Source organism: Sceloporus occidentalis, unplaced genomic scaffold (genome assembly GCF_023333645.1).
Source record: "Sceloporus occidentalis isolate IW3139 unplaced genomic scaffold, rSceOcc1.0.p SCAF_10, whole genome shotgun sequence".
Lineage (NCBI taxonomy): Eukaryota > Metazoa > Chordata > Lepidosauria > Squamata > Phrynosomatidae > Sceloporus > Sceloporus occidentalis.
Genome location: NW_028316990.1, coordinates 35,086,851 through 35,095,809, shown reverse-complemented (window position 1 = coordinate 35,095,809; position 8,959 = coordinate 35,086,851). Strand labels below are relative to the sequence as shown.

Sequence of the window (8,959 nt, the reverse complement as noted above, 5' to 3'; positions counted from 1 at the left end):
TTTGTGCCTTTGAGATGCCTGTTGATTTGTGGCTCTGTTAATACCTCAGTTGGACTAAAGGCATGGTGCCTTTGGAAAGGTGGCAATTTCATCGTTATTTTATTTATTTTGATATTATCTTGATACTGGAAGGATGCCGTTCTGTTTTTAACCTCGGTTTAAAGAAGCGAAGCCATTGCTTTCATTTGGCCGTTGTTTTCGCAGTGGGCTTACACATCTGAACCAAGATTTGAACCCTGGTCTCCAAAGTTGTAGGAGATTATCACACAGGGTTATAAAACAGGAGAAAAATGGAATGCTCCCATCATTATAGTGCAAGTGTGCAAAGATTTTCACGCGACGTTATGCTCATGCAGTACTTCTTCCATGACTAAACTGGCTTCTCTGCTAGATATAATCCTGACATTTGGTTTGTGTTGAAAGCCATTTTTTAAGAGGAGGGGATCAATACAGAGCTGCAAATACACAGACACACACCCGTATCCTCCTTGTTGTTGTCATTTCCAACACTGAATAGACATCTTTTTGGGAATGCTCTGATGGTGTCTTCTTGCATGGCAGCAGTGCATTAGACTGGATAACTCTTACTCTCAGGAAGTTCCTCCTAATGTTGAGCTGGAAGCTCTTTTCCTGTATCTTGCATCCATTGCTCTGGGTCCTATTCTCTGGAGCAGCAGAAAACAAGCTTGCTCCATCTTCAAGATGACAGTCCTCTAACAGGGCTATCATATCACCTCTTAATCTTCTCAGGTTAATGTTAACATACTCAGCTCTGTAAGCCGCTCCTCATAGGGCACGGTTTCCAGACCCTTCACCATTCTCCAACTTGTCACCATCCTTTTTTGAATTGTGGTGCCCAAAACTGGACACAGGAAAGGAAGGAGGGTCGCAGCAGAAGAGGGTGTCTTCCTGCATGGGGGTCTCAGGCTCCTATATTGCCTTGGGTTGGAGGACTGGGTTCCTGCATGACAGAAAGGGGTTGGACTGGATAGCCCCTTGGGGTCCCTACCAACTGGATGATCCTACCATCCAAACACTGACCTCACAATGTCCAGATAATCCAACGCTCAAACCATTACCCCAATCCCTGATCCCCAAAGGGGACTTCACTCTTGGTGTAGGAGCCTTGGGGGTCCAATTTTGCCTGATCTTTGGGTTGAGAGATCCCCAAGCTTTTGCTTTGGGTTGAGGTCTTGAGCCTACATAGAACCATAGAATCATAGAGTTGGAAGAGACCCCGAGGGCCATCTAGTCCAACCCCCTTCTGCCATGCAGGAAATCTCAATCAAAGCATCCCCAGTAGATGGCTTCCTCCCCCATCATTCCTGGGTCTCTGGGGGGAAGAAAGAGAGGAAGGTGGTAGCAGAGGAGGGTTATCTTCTTGCATGACAGAATGGGCCTGCAGTGGATGTCTCTCTGCATGGCAAAGGGGGTCTCTTCCAACTCTAGGGTTCTACCATTCAAACCCTGACCTCACACAGCCCCCCCCCCCCATCATCCGATGCTCAAACCACTAGCCTTGGGGGAGGGGTTCCAGTTTGCCCTGATCTTTGAGTCCAGAGCCCCCCTGGCCTTGTCTTGATCCCCTCCTTGCTGAGTCTCTGGAGGGAAAGAAGGAAAGGAGGAGAAGGAAAGGAGGAGGGTGGCAGGCAGCAGAGGAGGGAGCCGGTGGGCTGTCCTTTGCCCTGCGCATTCCCACGTTCACAGCTTCACTCGCTTGCCTCTTTGCTTCCCTCCCCATCCAGCCCAGTCTCCCTCTGCCACGCTGTGCCAACTGTGAGTTTGCCCGGAGCAGCCAGAGGAAGAAGAGGAGGAAGAGATGCCATGGCAAGGAGCTCCAAGCTGGCACCGGCTGCTGCCCATCTGAAGGCAGAGAGGTGGCACCGGTGCTGAGATCGGTCCATAGACCCAAGGGAACACCAGCCTCAGCCCCCCAGCAAGGCCAGGTAAGGCAATGGTTGGGGGGGGGAGCAGGGGGGATCTGTGGGGTACCTGTTGTCCTGGGAGGATGAAGAGTGGTCCTCTTTTGTTCCTCCATCCTTCTTCCTCCTGGCAAAGAAAAGAAGGGGCAGCTTTGCTAAACAAAACAATAAAATGGGGAGGAAGGATGGAGATAGGGGGGATAAGAGGAGGCAGAAGGGGAGGCTGGGGTTGAGACAGTGTTCCCAGCTTGAGAAAACCCCAGGTCCTTAGAGAGCCCCCCATCCAAATCCACAAAAACACAGTGGTACCCAAAATGCAGGTTGCAAGCTTTCCAAGTGGTTGAGGAAGCCAAGGGTCCCCCCCATCCACACACTCCAGTCCAGAAGGATAATATTGTGGGGGGCAGACGACGATTGGGTTTGTCATCCCCCAAATATTAATGCAATGGGTACACTTTCCTAGCATCCATTGCCATTTAAACACACAAACAACCCTTGGAGATGTAAATGCATTGTTCTTGGCTTCAGGCTGGTGCGTTTGCAGAGCGCCCCCTGCTGGCCTCCAGGGTTTGGTGCTCTCATCTGGGACTTTCCCCATTGCACCCCACTCCTGCCTTTGTGTGTGTGCATTTGTCACCTGTGGATTTGTGACTCTGTTCATTCCAAGGGGTTTTCTTAGGCAAGAATACTCAGACTGCTCACAAGTGGTTTTACCAGTCCTTTCCTCCGAATGCAACTTTAACCTAAGACAGTCAGGAAATAGAAATAGTCAAAAGAATTTTTCATCCCTGGGTTCAAATATTGATCAGAGCAGGGACTGTAGTCAAGAAATCATAAGAAGACTAAGAATTGGGAGGTCAGCTCTGGGAGGACTAGAATATATCCTAAAATGTAAAGACGTACAACTGAGCATGAAAGTTAGAATCATACAAACCAATCTATAGATGTGAGAGCTGGAAAGTTAAGAAAGCAGATAAGAAGATAATTAATTCATTAGAAATATGGGCCTGGAGAAGAGTGCTGAGGATCCCATGGACAGCCAAGAAGTCAAACAAATGGTTCCTGGAGCAGATCAAACTAGAAACCTTTCTGGAAGCCAAGGTGACAAGACTGAGGCTGTTGTACTTTGGCCACATCCTGAGGAGGCATGAATCACTGGGGAGAAAATAATGCTAGGAAAGGTGGAGGGAGGCCAAAAGAGAGGAAGGCCTCATGCAAGATGGATGGACTCTGTTAAGCAGGTCATGGGTATGAATTTGCAGGACCTGAGCAGAGCAGTGGAGCAGAGGGAGTCTTGGAAATGTCTCATCTACAGGGTCGCCATGGGTCAAGATCAACTGGAGAATAGACAACAAGAACAAACCACCTGGTATTCCTTGGTGGTCTCTCATCCAAGTACTATTCGAGGTTGATCCTGTTTCCAAAGCCAGAAGGGATCTGAGGCCAGTCCTAGTGTGTGCTGTTATCTTGTTCCTGTCTTTCACACTGATGGGGAAATTGTTTGATTTGGAAGAGGAGCATCTTCTAACCCCTCCAGTGCAATCTCTCTTTTGCTTTTAATCTGGATAAAGGCGACCTTTTACAGGGAATTGAACATTCAAGGGAGGATGTTTACTGGGCTCTGGCTCCAATTCCAACAATTCCACTCAGAATCGCAGGCTGCATAGTCCTGAGTTAGATGCTTATGAGCTTAGGCAGGCTTGCTTCATCGCAAAGATGATGGCTATTAATATTAATTGCATCTATGCCACTGTTTCTTCAAGGTAGTATGAGTATCTTAATATGTATCTGGCCTCCTTTGCTTTCCTCCCAACAGCCCTGTGAGGTAGGTTTGGCTAAGAAAATGTGACAGAATCTATGGCGAACTTTGAGATGGAGTGGAGATTTTGGAGCATGTCAGTCCCTTGTGCAACACATGAACCTCATGGCTCAACTTTTAGCCCCCAGATGTTGCACTGCAGACAAGGATGTTAGTTGTGGGGGGAACAAAATGAGGGTGTTGCACACAAGTTCTCAGTGTGAATGATTGTCAGTGTCTCACTTTCGTCAAAGCTAGAAATCTGGGGACTGAAGGGAGAGAATTCTTTATTTGGAAAGGCAGTGTCTGTATTTTGTGACACCTTGTAGCTACACTGCCACCTGCAGCTTCTGTCATCATTGGCCAAGATGGGTGAGAATGATGGGAGCTGTAGTCCAAGAGCATGGGGGGGGGGGTGAGGCAGGGAACCACTATAAGTTTACTATACTGTAAACTGAGTAAACCCATTCCTAGTGAATTCTCATATGTGACTGTGTGACTCACCATATTCACCTTAGTAAGTCAAGTGTGCAAGTTTGAGTTACAGACACATACTTCTTCCAAACATTTGTGGGACATATGGCTGGTGTGTTGTGGGGGCCTTTGGTTACCCACATTGAGCATTTGGAAATCCCACTGAGACTGATGAGGCTTACTACCCAGTAAGGGAGTAACATAATAGTTCAGCCTGAGCTTCTTTTTTGTTAATGAGGATTTGAAGCCTGACAGAGTCCTGGAGTCCAGCACCCAAACCACTACCTCATGCAGTTTTAATGGTTAACTATTGGGGGGGGGGGGGGTTATTTTGCAGCTGAGCATTTCAGTGCATCTTAAATGCTTGTTTACCTTGTAGCAAGCAAGACAGGAGCATCATTTTGTCATCTTTGGTTTGGTTTGCAAGGAAGACCATCTTGGGTGGTTTGTTGGCTTACTGAACATGACATAATCACTTGGATTATCATGGAAGGATGTACTCCATCAGGACCAGGAAACCTGTGGCCCTCCAGAGTCCCATAATTTCTCACAATTAGCAGTACTAGTGAGGTCTGATGGGAGTTGCAGTTTGGCATGAATGGAGGGGATGTATGGGACTGCTAGATGTTCCTGGATTGCAAATCAGATCAGACCTAGCCAACACAGTCCCACAACATCAGAGGGCCACAGGTTTCCTGCTTCTTTGAGTCGCTTTAACTTTTTTTTCCAGGAGGGACTGGGAAAAAACACATGAATCCTTGTGTGTGCAGCCAGAGGATTTCCTGGGAACTGGGTAACCTCAAAAAAGGCCTCTGTAGCAAAAGCACATTAACAAAATGTCATGCATACTTTTCCAGTGGCCTTTGCCTTCCTAGGCTATTATCGCATAAGCATCTCGGGAAAACAGTGAACAAATGCCATTATTTGCTGCTTTGGAGTCCTTCGTGGCCTGTAGCTAAATTGTTAAAATTGTTTTAACTGTATTCCACCCACCAATCTCACAACAGAAGGTAGGATAGAAATATTTTAGTTAAAATGAAATAAAAAGAAAGAAAGAAAGAAAGGTTGCTCCCTCTTCACCCCAGCACCACCGAAAGTGCCTATCCTTGTCACAAGGCATGCCGTTTTGAAGGGTAAGAGCACTACAAATCCCCTCAGCTGCTCAAGGAAAACACATTGAGGCTGGAGAACATCAACAGGAGAGCTTAAGGTAGTTATAAAGCAGCGGCAATGTTATAGGGCTACGTTTTCCATACACAATACACATCATTTTGTTCTTTAGGTACTCTGTGGACACCTAGCATCTGCTCTGGCCCCAGATAGTGTAGAGGATGATGTCCTGTTACAGATTCGGGTCAGTCTTGTGTATATGGAAAGGAAAGGGGCACCATTTTGTCCTTTGCATTAGTTGTCCTTTTCTAAAGTGCATTGGTCGTATTCAGCTTTTTGTCCAGTTGACTTTTGTACATGGAATGGGCTGTGAAATGTTTTGGGCTGGTTCTGGACAGCTCCAAAGACGATTACTGTTCAGAACCATGATGCCAGGATTGTTTGTCATGAAGCTGAAGGTGGAAAGGGTGAGGGAGGAATTTAGTGGCAGTGTACAGAAACAAGATACTCATTTGTGGCAGAGCACTCGCACACCTAGTTAGCCACAAATGCATTTCCGATTCAGAGTTGGGGGCAGAAGGGGAGCGGACTTGCCATGAATGTGGGCTTGTATATATAAAATTCATTCTAAAAGTAGCTTCAGGCAGAGGAGAACCAAACTGGTCTGCAGCACAGAGTTAAAACAAACTTCCTGCGTCATGCTCAGATGAGCGAGTCCAGATGCAAGGTGAAGGGTGCACCAATATATCCCTTTTTATCGTTGCTCTCTTTTATCTGTTCTCTTTTATCTATATTAATTTATCTTGGAATAGCTCCTATCCTTCATTTCCATAGTCACAGGCAACACCGGGAAGCTTTCAAAGTGACGATAGGATGGAGGAGAGAGAGTAAGCACACATGAGATGTCCTTCCTTTTCTAAATTCAGGCCCAAATTGTCAGGATGTACTCCACAACTGAGCCAGTGAGTTGTAGTGGTTTGCGTGTTGGACTCGGACTCCAGAAGATGAGGATGTGAATCTCCTTTCAACCATGGAAACCCACTGAGTGATCTTGGGCAAGCCACACTCCCTTAGCCTCATAGAAAAACAATGGCAAACCTACCCTGAATATATATCTTCCCCAGAAAATCCTATGAGAGGATTGCCATAAGTCAGAGTTGACTTGAAAACACAGAATAACAACAACTGGAGAAAGCAGAATCTATTTGGCACCTGATGGGAATAAATATTTAATAAATTAATTTAAATTAATATGGCAGGGATAGTCCCAATTAATCCTTCACTTGTTCACTGTTTCAACTGCTTTTGAAATGTCCCAGTTTCTCTTCCCTCCTCTCACTTTCCCATTTTCCCCCTCAGCTTATTTCAATGGCTGCAAAGTAGTTTGCACTCCATTTACATTCTTTGGCAGAAAAGGCTTTCTAAAACTACAGATCCCAGGATACCATAGGATGGAGCTGCACCACTTAAAGTAGTGTCATGCCGCATTATTTCTACAGTGTCGATGCACCTTTAAGTGCCCCACAAGCTGCTCTTTGCACATCATCCCTGAGCTGGCCCTTAAACTCTTGGGCCCAAATGGATATACCAAGCTTTACCTTCTCTGACGGTTTTCAAGGATAGACTTCTTGGGTAATGTCTGCTTCATAAGGACCTCTTTTCCTTGCCGTTATTTTGGGACTTCTAATATCGACCTGGCAAGATGGGAATTAGTTCCATTCTTAGATTAAATCTAGAGCAACAAAAGAGAGTTTATGTAAGGAGCCTATGGGAAGCATTTCATTGTGCATCAGGTATGTTGGCTGAATATTGACAAGCATCAGATAAGCAACGTTGGGTGTTTTTTTCTCCCCTTTTTAATAGGACCGCTATTTAAAAAGCAAACAACCCCCACATCTTTTACAGTTGGTATATGGAAGTAATTTCCTGTCTGCCCTTATCTTTTCCTTTTTTCCTTTATAGTGTTTACCGACAAAGATATTTTCCCGTGCTGTTGTTCTTTTTTGGTCCGTTCTGCTGTCTGTTCATCTGCCTTTGTTTTTCCGCTGAAAGGAGTTAACATGAGGTTAATTAAGCACAACTTTCTCCCATTAAGAAATGACGAAGAGAACATCTGTACTGCTTTCTATCAGCAGCGGAAGACAAAATAATAATAATAATAATAATAATAATAATAATAATAATGGTTTCTTTTCAGTAGAGGAGACCAATGCATTCTGCATCAGGTAGCAATGAGACCCTTTGCAGCTCTAACTATATGCTTTCCAACATATTTGTTTGGATAAGAAGATGTATGCTTGCTTCATGGCATGTAGATGAAATTTAGTATTTAGTAGTGGAATAATAAGCATGCATTACATTACAAAATTTAAAAATCTGCACAAGTGGTACCCCAGATCTTATACCAAGAAGGTTTGCAAATGTTGTCCAATTCTACTAGCACTTGAGAGAGGTAAGGATCTATTAACCAGTTAGCTTTACTATCTAACTTGAAAACTACACCTGGAATATTGTGTCTGCTTCTGGACACCACAATTCAAGAGGGATATTGCTAAGCTGGAATATAGTCAGAGGAGGGCAACCAAAACGGTGAAAGGTCTGGAAAGCATGCCTTATGAAAAGAGACTTAGGGAGCTGGGTATGTTTAGCTTGGAGAAGAGAAGGTTAAGAGGTGTCCGCATGTTGTTGTTGTTGTTGTGTGCCTTCAAGTCATTTTCGACTCAGGAAATCGCGGGATTTTCTTGTCAAGTTCCTTCAGAGGGGGTTTGCCTTTGCCATCCTCTGAGGTTGAGATGGTGTGACTTAGCCAAGGTCACCCAGTTGGTTTATATGCCTAAGCTGGGATTCGAACCCTGGTCCTCAGAGTCATAATCCAACACTCAAACTAATACACCATGCAGGATGGCCATGTTTAAACATTTGAAGGGATGTTATATTGAGGATGGAGTGAGCTTGTTTTCTGCTGCTCCAGAGACTAGGACCTAGAGCAGTGGATTCAAACTTCAGGAAAAGAGATTCTACTTAAACATTAGAAAGACCTTCCTGACAGTAAGAGCTTTTCTCATAGTGGAATAGGCTGCCTCAGAGTATGGTGGAGTCTCCTTATTTGGAGGTATTTAAACAGAGGTTGGATGGCTATCTGTCACAGGGAGTACTTTATGTATTTCTGCATGGCAGGGGGTTGGATTGGATGGCCCTTTGATTCCCTTCCAGCTCCATGATTCTATGATGATTCTATACAGTTTTGATTTTCCAGGGATTCATCTCTCCATATGATTAACCAACTATCCAGAAGCCTTGTTCTGGTGTTGCCTTCTCTCTATGATCTTTGCACTTTTATGCACACACACAATGCGTGGGCAATGTATGGGAAGCACAAAAAGCACATCAGCAGAGGTGGAGCTAGAATGCCTGGCCCCAGGTGCTTTCTACAAGATGTGAATCTCAAGGAGAATGGGCAAACAGACTGTAATACACTGGGCCCCTGCAACCAGGCAGATGGGTTTTACAGTCCTTGTTAGCATCATGGCCAAATGTTAACAGCTGTCTAGTGGCAATGAAGAGAGTTACCTTGCAGGATGCTTTTTATATTTGCTTTGGAGTTTGAGGCTAGGAAAAGATACGAAGGCTGGGAGAGCAATTTTTTCTCTGTTGC

General features: G+C 45.0%; 1 protein-coding gene across 1 annotated transcript in view; it reads left to right on the top strand.

The window, feature by feature from the left end:
* The first annotated feature begins 1,642 nt into the window (after positions 1–1,642).
* Positions 1,643–8,959, top strand: part of SLC29A4 (solute carrier family 29 member 4) — a 28,219-nt gene continuing 20,902 nt past the window's right edge. Inside the window, exon 1 of the mRNA XM_089477143.1 lies at positions 1,643–1,946. The gene's annotated coding sequence lies outside the window, so the exon portion shown is untranslated. The remainder of the gene's footprint in view (positions 1,947–8,959) is intronic.